Genomic DNA, 14,552 nt, shown 5'->3' on the forward strand with positions numbered 1-14,552 from the left:
ACCACCATGGGCGCGTCCAGGCCCACATAGACTACTACAGGTCGATACTTAGGCAGTCCCTCCCCAAGCCTCAAGCAAGACGGATTACACTGACCTGGGACCAGTACCTTGAGGTAGGCGAATAATATTCATAATGATTCGTTTTGATATTAAGTAGGTTCAATTTCATCTTCTGATATGTCAAATACTCGATGACTTGTAGGTGATTCCCTGGTGGTGCCGATCGTATCCCGAGTGCTGGGCCATGATCGTGGACAAGTGGTTATCACAGGACTTTGTTGACACGCACGAGAGGCAGCGGGAACAGCGTCTGATGAGGCAAGGTCCAACTCACCATCAAGGCAGCCATAGCCTCCCCGGATACAAACAAGCATACGTAAGTGATTTCTTTCATTTATTTTGACGCTCAATTCTGCTTGATTTCTCACCATCTTCCCATCTTTCTCGTAGGAGGCTGCGCACCCGGGCGAGGAGGTCTCGGAGTTCTCTGCGTGGGCTATGTCCCACATGGGCAGGGCGTCGTCCTCTGTCTCCTTCGACCTGGCTGCCCCGCCCCAGGCGTACTCCAACCCGAACGTGTACACTAAAGTCCAAGAGTACACGTCAACGGTAAGGGAGATCTATGGGGAAGATTACAATATGTGCACTGAGCCCATTGATGCAGAGGTGATCATGAGGCTCGGAGGAGGCAAGAAGCACGGGCGGCTATGGATTGCAGACGGTGCCATCGACTCCACCACTGTTCCCTCACTCGACGCTATCCGAGCATGGAGCACGAGCTCCAGCCAGCCCATACGTCCACGGCCTTCTCCAGCACTACAGCAGGTCCAAGCACTCCAGGTAATTCCTGCTTTACTTGTCGTACGTAGATATTTACACACCTAAATTAGATTTGCATTACTGATACATTGGAGTGAAATATTGCAGGCCGAGCTGCAAGAAACAAGAAGGCAAAGTCAAGAGCAGAACGTGGAGTTGACCGCACAGCTGCAGGCCCAGAAGGTCGCGTTCGAGGCCGCGCAGAAGCAGATGGCGGAGATGATGGTGATCATGCAAAGTCTTGGGCAAGCATCGGGTGTACCTGTGCAGTTTTCAGCTCCTCCACCTCCTACTCCTGCAGCTACTCCTGTAAGTATGAAAGTTCACTTTTCGCTTGTGCTTTGCATGTATGTCGGCCTTCGTGCCGTTGTGGATGTCGGCATTCGTGCCGTTGTGGATGTCGGCGTTCGTGCCGTCGTTTCTTGCAGGTTTTGGAAACCTCCCCGTGCAGGGGAGGTGCTGCCGAAATTTTCAATTGAGTCTAATCTTTTTGTATTCCTAGATTACTAGATGCAATCTCTAAGTTCCAAAACTGTTTTCCCGGATTACTCACACATGCAATCTCTGCTTCTTTGTGCAGCTTCCGTCCGCGGGTTCCAATCAACCCGTTAGTGCGTCACCGGGTGATCCTGCTTTTCCTTCACCATCGTCTCATAGGCTAGCTTGATGAGGACTCGTGCTAGGTGATGTGGTTGGACTTTAGCGTGATTTGTGATTTATGGTTGTGACTTGTGCTTGGATTTCATTAACTTGTCGTAATAAACATGTGAATGATGATGAACATGTGACTTGTCGTTGTAATATATTGTGATTTGTGGTTCACAATTATGGTTGTGATATATTGTGAGAAAATGGGTTCTGTGTGATATATATATGTATATATATGAAATGCTTGTGTCGATGGAATGCAAAAAACAAAACAAAAATTTAAATTTCTGTCTCTTTGCCGAGGGCAATGACCAAGGCCCTCAGCAAAGAAGGGTCCTTTGCCGAGGGCCCTAGCAATAGCCCTTGGCAAAGATTTTTTTTTAAAATCCTGAAAATTTCTTTGCCGAGGGCCAGGGAGCAGGCCCTCGGCAAAGGTTTTTTAAAAAAAATTCAAAAAAAACTATTTCTTTGCCGAGGGCCGGCCCTCAGTAAACAATTTTTTAAAAAAACATTTGCCGAGGGCCCTTGCAATAGCCCTCGGCAAAGGTTTTTTTGGGAAAAATCCTAAAAATTTCTTTGCCGAGGGCTAGGGAGGAGGCCCTCGGCAAAAAAAATTCAAAAAAAAAACATTTCTTTACCGAGGGTCGGCCCTCGGCAAAGAAACCGCCAACGGCGCCAGCGCGTGACCCTTGCCGAGGGGTCTTTGCTGAGGGCAGCCCATGCGAGTCCAGTAGTGCATGGCCGTCACGGGCACGGACATGATGCCTCAGACTATGCAAGGCACCTCCTATACGTCTGCAATATGATGATACAGTTAATAGAAGAACAAGAAAATGTCACTAACATATGATTACCTCGAAATCCCGAATAAAACCAAACTCATGTGATGAAAAGTTACTTTTCTTCAGGCTTTTGTTGATGCAAAATCATTAAGGACGGTGTCGAGATCTATAGTGTCCAAGACATTTCTCAATGCTGCATATAGCCAAGTCATCATTCAATCTTTCTTGTGATGACATAGTTGGCCTCATCCCTATCACTCAATTATATGTTGCAACTTGCAATAGGTCACTTAGTGTCAGAGCCAGGATTTCAACCTTGAGTACTCCCACATTAAAAAAAATCTAGACTGCTACTCCGATGCCGCCTGCCTGCCTACCTCTAGCCTCCTGGCCACCGCCTACCCCTGCCATCGACTGTCATGCAACCAGGGCTGCCACCACACAATTTTGGTCGGACTAGGGTTAGAGATTTAGGAATGGGAAATGCCTTGCACTCATGACTAGCTTCCTCACATGGTCAGGGACGGAGAGTCGGGGTCAGGCTGTCAAGGGCAAGGCGTGAGGGCGTTAGGGCCACGGCGGAAGGGGTGGATAGGCTTCACAGGCCGGGTAGGGTGACATGTGCAACACTCTCATTCACCGGTTGTATTCCCGAGTTCTTGGGCCCCACCACACTTCGCACACTGCAGCTAACCCACTATATTGAATGTAATCATAAATGCTATGTGCCACCATATAGACCAAAGAAATATGCATAAATCATAATAAATATTTATTTTAATAGTTTATCAACCATGGAAAAATGATCACATAGCAAACTACATATCAATAACATTAACAATTTACTTTAAATTATATTAATACTCCATAAAAATAATTTATGTAAGTTTGTGTAAGCTGGCATGTTAGGTGGGTTTATATATTTCAACTAAAACATTGTGACATATTAGTTCTAGTAGTTTAGCTTTAAACATTCTATAACTTTGTAAACAAGATTACTGCACAAATAATTCTTTTATATAGCAAATAAGTTCAACATCATGTGAGTCTGGAGGAAGAAAAGATGGTTTACATCATTAGCTAACTAAGAGTATAGTCTACTAAGGCCAAGAATATTTTTAATAACATAAAAAAAGAAAATTTTGAATACTAGATATAATAAACACTAGAACTTCAATTTAACATATGGATGTTAATTAATATCACGCCCCATTTTAACAATAAACCAAATGCTAACTATTTTTGTGACCCGGACATCATTCATACATATAGCGGCTTCATCGGTGTATAATTGAACAATGCTTATTAATTAAGCAAGTAATATATATTAAAAATCCAATAGGTATACTGGAGCATGACGAACCTAAATAAAACATTTCAAGCTCATAAGAAGACTATTAGGAGCTTCAGATAAAAAAAATAACTGAGAGATAGAGAAACTAAATAATTGAAAAGTCTAGAAGAACTTACAGAAAAATTAAGATACTCATCTTCTAAAGGTATTTTAAAACCTTCACATCAATACACACCAAATACATTTGACATGCAAGCAACACATAAAACAAAAACCTATCAAATCAATTTAGAAAAACATATTTTCTACCACTAAATTGATAACAATTTAAGGAAATCCTATAAAATTTTAAAAGAGCAATGAAAATCATAAATTTTATTTAGTGTTTTCTATTCATATCCGAAAATTATAATTTTAGGGTTTGACAGTTAGAGCGATGGCTAAAATAGAGCAATGATTTAGCCTACCGTTGGAAGGATGCTTTTCCCCTCATACGCCTAAAATTAGGTTTTGGCTGCGATGTTTGAGAACTCTTGGAGATTCTTGCTATAAAACAAACGGAAATGTTGTGGGTAGGGCATCCGTTCGTCCGGACCCTTGCATTGGTGGGCCTCGATGCCCGCCGAACGGTCCAACACTATCATTCGCACGGTCACACCCATCTTACGTTTTGCCTAAAAAACAAAAATCTCCACTCTCACTTTCGTCTCGACCGTTGCATCACGACCGTGCCGCTGCGCTCGCACTGGCACGGCGTCCTCCACCGTGGCGCTCTACACCACGCCCGACCATCCACCATAATTCCTCTTCACCACGCCTGAGCGCCGCCACCCACCTTCCTCCCTCTCCAACGTGCTCACTGTCTCTCGCACATCTTCTGTTCTACATCACATTCACTCGGTCACTTCTGTCCCTTTCCGGCCACAGCTCGTGCCAGGAGCGGCGACCAGTAGGCCTTCCCCCTCTCTCCACTGCGCTCGGTCCGCTTCCTCCCTCGACAACATCCAGCAATGCGGACGAGATTGGGTAGGGAAGTTTGCTCTGAAAGAGCATGTTGCAAACGAATGTTTCAAGTGTTTCAGGTGTTTCAGAGTTATGTTGCAAATGTTTTATATTAATATTGCAAAAGTAGATCGGGATGTTACATATGTTGCAATGGTTATACACGTATGTTGCAAACGTCTGTTTCCAATGTTTCATCTATTTTTTCGACGTATATTGCAAGTGTGTTTATCTTGATGTTGCATATGTTTTATGCATATATTGCAAGTGTTTTGTCTGAATGTTGTGTATGTTTGCAATGGTTTTCAAGTGTTTTCAAGTGTTTTTGACACATGTTTTATGTTTACAATGGTTTTCAAGTGTTTTCAGGTGTTTTTGACACATGTTTTTGAGTGTTTCATCTATCTTCAAACGTATATTGCAAGTGTTGTATCTGGATGTTTCAAATGTAGATCTGGTCTTGCACAAGTTGCAATATGACCCGCCTGCTGTAGCTGCTAGAGTGGGTGCGAGGGGACAAGAGGGGCACATGCACCGTTTAGTGTGAAGCTAGGGCGTAGATGCCACGTGGGTAGGGCGGTACGCTGAGTGCCGCGCCGCCCCGCCCACCACGACCACCAGAATGGATAAGGAGAGAGAGAGGGGAGAGGGAAGGAATAAGAAGGGAGGGATCCAGGGAGAGGAGTTTGGGCCAATGGGAGAGCTCCAATTTGGAGACACGGATTGCTGACGTGGTTAGGGGGTTTGTCGAGTGTCCCAGGTCTGACACTCGACAAACCGCAGATTTGCCGAGTGCCAGATAAGGGGCACTTGGTAAACGTATTTTTTCCATTTTCCTTCTTCTCCTTTTCCATAACGTGTCTTTCTAAATTTGTTCCGATGTACTTTGAAAATACCTTGTCAAATTCACTCAACAATATATAATTGATTTTTCTAGGAATATTATTCTATTATTTTATGCGGTTATAGCTCAAATTTAATTTATATCAATTAAAATTCTATAATTGAACTTAATAAATTAAAATTATCAAACGGATCCAAAAAAAATTTACCAAAATTTCACATGTAACAATCTATGTTCTCTATTGCCTATACAAAAAGTTTTGAAGTCAAACCCCAATTCGACTGTCACTTTGACTCCAAATCTTACTGAATCCTTCTCAATGCTACGATTCTTCTTCGGAGATGCTTCGGTTTATAAGCATCGTACGTGAAAAATTATGCGAAACCTTCTCAATTTTTTACCACAGCCTCCACGTATGATATCATGAGATCTTGACAAATCTCATGATTTTCAGACTCGTTTGCTTTTTTTAGAATTTAAAAACCATTCGGCCACACGTTCGTGGTCGTGTATTCTAAACAAGATGTTCGGAATTTTTTTTCATTTCTCGGGTAAGGCCTCACACTGGACTCAATAACATGAATATTATTTTCTACTCATTTTATTCTATTATTTGAATCACTTGCGGTTCAAATTTGACATATATCAAAAAATTTCTTGAAATGCAATAAATTAATTAAATATAGCGAACAGATCCAGAAATGTACCAAATCTTAACATGGAGTATCACATGTTGTATGTGGAGAGTAGAAAAAGTTTCAAGGTCAGAAGAGAAAAAAACTTATTTATTTGCCGAGTACCAAAAAAACACTAGCCAAACTTATTTCTTTGTCGAGTGCAAAAAAAAAGCACTCGACAAACTTATTTCTTTGTCGAGTGCCACTAACGGACACTCGGCAAACTCCTAACGGCCGACACACTAACCGACGGATGTCCACGTGGCGGTTTGTTGCCGAGTGTCCCTGTTTTGCCGAGTGTTTTTTCCTAATTTGCCGAGTGTGTTTTTTCAGCACTCGGTAAAGAGTTTGTTTGTCGAGTGCCATTATTTCGCTGAGTGTGTTTTTTACAGCACTCGGCAAAGAGCTTATTTGCCGAGTACCCGATAGAATGCACTCGGCAAATCTGCTGTTTCCGGTAGTGTTGCCGGTTCAGAATGGTATATGTTACCTTACCTTCCTGTTAACTCTCAGCATATCTCACGAGAGTTTTTGTGACAGTTGTTGATTCCAGTGGACGGCACTTCCAAGAAGCAGTCCAATCTGTTTCTTTTGCGTGCACATTCGGTATGGCTGCTATCGCCTGTCGGTGCTCACTATAAGTAGCTAGGGGAGGGCATGGCGCCTTTTCTCGCCTCAACCTGATACATAAAAAACCAGACGAGTCCAGCTTCAGTTACCTCAAAACTACAGAGGCTGAGACGAGATGGAGAACTTGTTCTAGACTTCTAGTACCAGCGGCCGAGCTACACCGGAGCTCTTCGCCTCTTCCAATTCATCGTCTGGGACGTTGGGACGGGCAACGGCCTGGCCGCAGCATAGGTCAGTCAAAACTCGCCCCATTGCGTCACGGGCAGTGTCCATTTTTAATTGGCCTCTCTTCTTGTCAACAAGTTTGATGAACCAAAAATTTTTATCGTCACTCGATCTGACTCTGACGGACCCGATAAAATCTTGTAGCTGGCGAAGCTGTACGCTCAGGCCTGCTCCCTGCTGCGCCCCAATCACGGTATGCTCGCCGCATGATGCAATGCAACACCAAGCGACACATATATCAGCACTACATTGGATGATATGTGGTACAAACGCCATATATATTATATATATAGCGGGTCGTTCAACGTGGTGTTGATATATATGTTGCTATGGTTTTGCTGTTCCACCGTACGGCGAGCCCTTTTAGAAATTTAGGCATTTTCATTATCAGTTTAATCCAAAAATATAACATCAGCAGGTTTGTGACAGCATATATGTGCATGCGTATATTTCTTATGAACGCTACAACATGCATAGATGATATACTGATTGATATAGTAAGAATACAAAATACAGTAATCACATAGATTAGACTGTACCCAGCAGAGGGTCCCATGCCGAGGGTATCGGAGGCTCCATTCGCACTAGTCGACATAGTGCGTTGCTCGAAGTCGCGGACCACAGTCAATGCAGGAAGATATTCGCAGTGCAGTCCCACGAACGGATCACCAGGAAGAAGACGCCTTGAAGTTCCAGGGAGAGGACGGATCCAAGAGCGATCTCCAGGAAGAAGATAAACGAGCAGTCGCGGATCGCTCCCCAAAAACCTAATCGCCGCTCACCCCATGCAGGATTCTCAGGCGGACGAGGGTTCCGGAGGCACCTGCTCTCCCGCTCCTCCGTGCGCGCAGAGGTCCGGGACGGGGAAGTCAGAAGGTTGCTGATCTGTGGTTCTCTCGGGAGTGGTTGCGGAAGATGGGGTCTGGACTGACGTCGCTCGCCGCCCGCCTGCCTTGTCACGCCAGGCCACGCCACACCCACGGCCTCGGCCCGGCCCGACCGGTGGTGGTGGCGGTGGCGCGCGCGCATGTGGCACGTCTTTATCCTTTTCTCAGCTTCTCAATTTAGATGAATAATTTCCAACCATATAAGCTGAGTCAGCGTTCAGTCAAAATCACGTATGGTATTAATCCATACAACACTTAATGTTACGCACCATAGAGTTTTATTTAATTATTAAATATTATATGGGCCAAGCCCATATTATATCCAACAATCCCCACCAAACTCTAGGGTTTGTAACAAAGTAGTCTTAGAACCACATTTCTTTTATATACCAGTGTTTCGATGGAGACTGTTAAGTTGAACATCCATCTAGAACAATAGTTTCACTCAGTCACAACTGAACAATGGACTAAGCCTTGAATTGACAGTTTTATGTGAGGTGAATGTCACTAAAGTCCTTAGCTGATACTGGACAGCAAAAGACATCCCCTCTATTTGAAGCATATAAGTCATACTTCAGTGCCTTTTATGAGTATTTAGAGATCACCCAAATCTCATAGACTGTGACCAACAGTCTGACTCATATAGGTGTGTTCCTCAAAAGATGTTCTGTAGGACAACATCTTTGCTTTGACAAGCCACTTGGAACACATTAAGGCAAAAGCCAGCCTGCCTTACAGAAAGGAAAGATATGCATCAGAAATGAGTCTTATTAAGGATCTTTCCTCATAATTTACTACTAGCTTGTTTCACCGTCCTACTTCACGGGATCTCCGATCACATAGAACAGGTTACCACTATAGTAAATTTCAAGTGGGTCTCAAACCCATCTCTCTCGATGCGCTTTCTATCACATTGCGTGACAGACCCTTAGTGAACTGATCTGCCAGATTGTTAGACATGTGGACATAGTCCAACGCTATTACTCCAGAGTTTCTCAATTTTTTGATAGATTTTAGTCGTCTCTTAACATGTCTTGTGGACTTCATGTTATCCTTAGAACTGTTAACATTTGTAATCACAGTCTGGTTATCGCAGTTCATAGAAATAGCCGGTATAGGTTTTTCAACAACCGGTAAATCCATAAGGAGATCATGAAGCCACTCAGCCTCAGATCCAGCAGTGTCTAATGCTGTGAGTTCTGCTTCTATTGTAGACTTCGTTAAGATAGTCTGCTTGCAAGACTTCTAGGAAACAGCGCCACCTCTAAGCGAAAACACATATCCACTTGTGGCATAAAGCTCATCAGCATCAGAAATCCAGTTGGCATCACAGTAGCCTTCTAGCACTTTAGGATGTCCGGTATAACAAATACCATAGCTCATGGTCCCTTTTAGGTAGCGCATTACTCTCTCAAGAGCACGCCAGTGATCATCTCTCGGGTTTGACACAAACCGGCTCAGCTTGCATACTGCAAATGAGATGTCTGGCCTTGTTGCACTAGCAAGATACATGAGCGAACCAATGATCTGGGAATATCTCAACTGATCCCTTGCTATTCTTCGATTTTTCCTCAATAGTACACTAGGGTCATAAGGTGTAGGAGCAGGTGCACAGTCACTGAACCCAAAGTGACTCAGCACCTTTCCCACATAGTGGGTTTGTAACAGAGTTACCCCACCATCACCTTCTCTTAGAAGCTTGATATTAAGAATAACATCAGCCTCTCCCAAATCTTTCATCTCAAAATTATTAGTTAAAATCCCTTCACCTCTTCGATCACTTTGAGGCTGGATCCAAAGATCAGTATGTCATCAACATATAAACACAAAATGACTCCTTCACCCCCACTATACCGATAGTACACACATTTGTCAGCTTCATTCACAATAAAGCCAGCAGATGTTAAAGTTCTGTCGAACTTCTCATGCTATTGCTTAGGAGCTTGTTTTAGGCCGTATAATGACTTTAATAATTTACACACTTTGCCTTCTTGACCATTTGCCACAAACTCATCCGGTTGATCCATATAGATCTCCTCCTCCAACTCTCCGTTTAGGAAAGCTGTCTTAACGTCCATTTGATGAACGATAAGACCATAAGAGGCTGCCAGGGAAAGCAAAACTCGAATTGTGGTCAATCGGGCAACCGGTGAATAAGTATCAAAGAAATCCTCACCTTCCTTTTGAGTATAACCCTTGGCCACAAGACTTGCCTTGTACCTCTCAATAGTACCATTAGGCCTAAGCTTTTTCTTGAACACCCATTTGCACCCTATAGGCTTGCACCCATAGGGACGATCAATAATTTCCCAAGTTCCATTGGACATAACAGAATCCATCTCACTCCATACTACTTCCTTCCATAAGTCAGCATCAAGAGAGGAATATGCCTCTTCAATGGTCGTTGGTGTGTCATCCACAAGGTACACAATATAGTCATCACCAAAAGACTTTGTAGTCCTCTGTCTCTTGCTTTTCCTGGTGACCCTAGTGTCATCCTCCTCAGGATTTTGCACATAGGTTTCCTCAATTTGTTCTATCAGAGTAAAATTTTCATGCTCATAGAGAATTATAAATTCATGACTAGTTGTGCTAGATGCATTTTTCATGGGAAACTCATTCTCAAAAAATGTAGCGTCTCTAGATTCCATGATTGTATCAACAGTCATCTCAGGAACATTAGAGTTTATAATTAAAAATCTATAACCCACGCCGTGAATAGCATAACCAAGAAAAACACCATCAACAGTCTTTGGTCCAAGCTTTTGCTTTTTGTTTATTGGCACATTCACCTTTGCCAAACAACCTCAAGTTCACAGGTAAGAGAGATTTAATCTCTTCTTCTCACATTCCTCGAATGGTGTAATTTCTTTGTTCTTTGTGGGCACTCTATTCAGGACATGACAAGCTGTCAAAATAGCCTCACTCCACCATTCCTTAGATAGTCCCGCAGTCTCCAACATGGCATTAACCAAATCAGTTAGAATGCGGTTCTTTCTCTCTGCAATTCCATTGGACTGTGGTGAGTATGGTGGCGTCCTCTCATGAATAATTCCATGCACCGTGCAAAACTCAAAAAATCATTTGAGAAATATTCTCCCCCGCGATCGGACCACAAACGCTTGATTTTCTTCTCAAGTTGATTTTCTACCTCAGCTTTATAGACTTTAAAATAATGCAACGCTTCATCTTTAGTTTTTAATAAATACACGTAGCAAAATCTAGTGCAATCATCTATAAATGTCATGAAGTATCGTCTACCGCCTTTAGTCAATTCGCCATTCATTTCGCATAAATCAGAATGAACGAGTTCTAATGGTGCCAAGTTCCTCGCCTCAGCAGCCTTGTGAGGCTTGTGCGGTTGCTTTGATTGCACACACACCTGGCACTTAGAATCTTTGACTAAGTTAAATTTCGGGATTAAATTCAGATTTGCAAGCCGCGTGAGACATCCAAAATTAATGTGACAAAGTCGTGAATGCCATATATTTGACTCATCCGAAACAATAACATTGTTCACTACTTTATTACACACATCATCAAGCAAAGATAAGCGGAACAAGCCTCCGCAATCATAACCTTTTCCGACAAATGTTTCATGTCTCGACACAACACATTTATTGGACTCAAGCACAATTTTAAAGCCGTCGCGACACATTTGAGAAGCGCTAATAAGATTCTTCTTGATGGAGGGAACATGCTGCACGTTCTTTAATAGCACTGTCTTTCCCGAAGTAAACTTCAGAACGACCGTACCAGCACCAAGAACACGCACATGCGAACCATTTCCCATCAGCAAGGCTCCACTCCTGCCGGCCTGATAGGAAATAAACAAAGAAACATCAGTACACACATAAATATTAGCACCACTATCCATCCACCACTCAGGTGAAAGACAAACTGAAAGAACAAAGAGTAAAGAATTGCCATACCCAGATGTTCCTCCTCCAGTCTCGCTAATGACCACGTTTGCTGATTTCTTTTCTTGCTTATATTTGTGGTCTGGGCACGTACTTGCCCAATGCTCATCACTCCCGCAAACAAAGCAATCCTCCACCTTTCTTGTTGTTTTTCTTTTTAAATTGTGCAGTCTGCTTAGGCTTTGCATTGTTGTTCTCTTGCATGTTCTTCTTCTTTTTATTACGAGATAGCAAATGAGTTTTTCTTCTGCACCATATTGGCAGCGGAAGACTCAACTCCTTTTCCACGGTTGTCTTTTGCTCTCGCCCTCTCCTCAACATCAAGAGATCCAATAAGCTCAGCCACGCTAAACTCTTGTCTCTTGTGTTATAGAGAAGTAGCAAAATCCCTCCAAGAAGGTGGCAGCTTAGCGATTATACCTGCCGGCCACAAACTTATCGGGCAACAAACATAAGAAATGTTCTAGTTCCTTTGCCAGCGCCTGTATCTCATGAGCCTGTTCGACCACAGAACGGTTTTCAACCATTTTGTAGTCATACAGCTGCTCCATAAGATACAGCTCACTATGACCATCAGAAACCCCAAACTTTGCCTCAAGAGCATCCCATAATTCTTTGCCTGATGTGCAAGATATGTAGTTTTTCTCATACTTGGGATGAAGTGCACTAATCACGGCGTCTCAAAATAGGTTATCGGCAACCAAGAACTTTCGTTCCTCCTCAGGAGTAAACTGCTCAGGCTTCCCCTGTGCGGCATGATAGCAGTTCATCGCAGTCAACCACAATACCATCTTTGCACACCATATCATAAAATTCTTGCCATCAAAATTACTCGGCGTCAAAGCGGCAGCAAATCCACTGACAGAAAATTGCCTATAATTAGGTTTTTGGATTGTTAGAAATTTAGGCATTTTTATTATCAGTTTAATCTAGAAATATAATATCAGCAGGTTTGTGACAGCATATATGTGTATGTGTATATTTCTTATGAACGCTACAACATGCATAGATGATAAACTGATTGATACAGTAAGAATATAAAATACAGTAATCACAGAGATTAGACTGTACCCAGCGGAGGGTCCCATGCCGAGGGCATCGGAGGCTCCATTCGCACTAGTCGACATAGTGCGTTGCTCGAAGTCGCGGACCATAGTCGATGCAGGAAGATGTTCGCAGTGCAGTCCCACGAATGGATCACCAGTAAGAAGACGCCTTGAAGTTCCAGGGAGAGGACGGATCCAAGAGCGATCTCCAAGAAGAAGATAAATGAGCAGTCGCGGATTGCTCCCTAAAAAATTAATCACCGCTCACCCCGTGTAGGATTCTCAGGCGGACGAGGGTTCCGGAGGCACCTGCTCTCCCGCTCCTCCGTGCGCGCAGAGGTCCGGGACAGGGAAGTCAGAAGGCTGCTGATCTGTGGTTCTCTCGGGATTGGTTGCGGAAGATGGGGTCTGGACTGACGGAAGAAAGAGAAGACGAAGGCAGCGGAGCATCCCAGGAGACGGGAAGCGGAAGCGGAAGGGACGGTAACTGACGCAGTCAGTTCGCCTCCACAATCTAGGAGCGAAACTCCCGTGATAATGTGGATTTAAGTGGTAAAAGACTGGTCATGCCTGCCCGCGCGCCGCCTGCCACGGCCTGGCCGGCGGCGGCGGCGCGCGCGCGTGTGGCGCGCCTTTATCCTTTTCTCAGCTTCACAATTTAGATAAATAATTTCCAACCATATAAGCTGAGTCAGCGTTCAGTCAAAATCCCGTATGGTATTAAACCATACAACACTTAATGTTACGCACCATAGAGATTTATTTAATTATTAAATATTATATGGGCCAAACCCATGTTATATCCAACAAGCCCCATGCGAGAGATCCAGCCATTACCAGGCTGAGACGAGATCGGGAGTTTGTTCTTCCATTTCGTCGCCTCCAACTCTCAAGGACTCCCACCGGACGGGACATGGTCTGAGACGTTGGGATTGGCAACGGCCAGGCCACAGCATCGGTCAACTCGATCCATCACCGTGGCCACGAACAGTGTCCAATTTTTAATTGCCTTTTTTCTTGTTAATAAGTTAATTTGATCAAACAAAATTTGTTATCCTGACTCTTACAGACCGGCCGGCCGCTAAAATTTTGCAGTTGACTCTTACATGATGAGCCCGCAGCACCTCTACGCGAAGCACCTCCCCGACGTCCGCTAGCTACGTCCACAACCCGTTGCCGGACCCTGTCCCCGTGGAGATCCACACCGCTGTTGCGCCACTGCCGGCCTCCGCTGGCCTCGTCACTGTCGCTCAAGTCTTCCACTGCCTAGATCTCTTGCACTTCTACGCTCAGGCCCGCTCTCTACAGTGCACACACAGCCTAAGTTTTCCTAGGAATAGACCGGAATTACTTAGTGACTAATGTCATTGAGCATAAAGTATTGACCGATGATTAGTCTTTAGATCAATAGAGAATGATCTATTAGACTTTTTTTTTTAAAAGGATCAGAAGGGGCTGGGCTCCTACTGGCTAACACAAGTGGAGAAATGAGATCTAGTCCCGGTAGGGAACTAGCTCTACTCCTGGTTTTCCAACCGGGATTAGCAATCCGGGAGTAAAGGTTGGGACCTTTAGTCCCGGGCACATAACCGAGACTAAAGGTTCATCCACAGGAGAAAAAATAAACGAAATACTAGGGAGACCTCTCTTGCGGTGTATGAGATTCGAACTTATGACCTCTCTCCTCGCGCATAAACTCCTTACCAACTCAGCTGTACACCACATGTGACAGAGTCCTGGACACTCTCCTTTTGAATTGACCCATGGGGTACCTTTAG

This window comes from Miscanthus floridulus, chromosome 10 (assembly GCF_019320115.1).
Source record: "Miscanthus floridulus cultivar M001 chromosome 10, ASM1932011v1, whole genome shotgun sequence".
In the NCBI taxonomy this organism is placed as follows: domain Eukaryota; kingdom Viridiplantae; phylum Streptophyta; class Magnoliopsida; order Poales; family Poaceae; genus Miscanthus; species Miscanthus floridulus.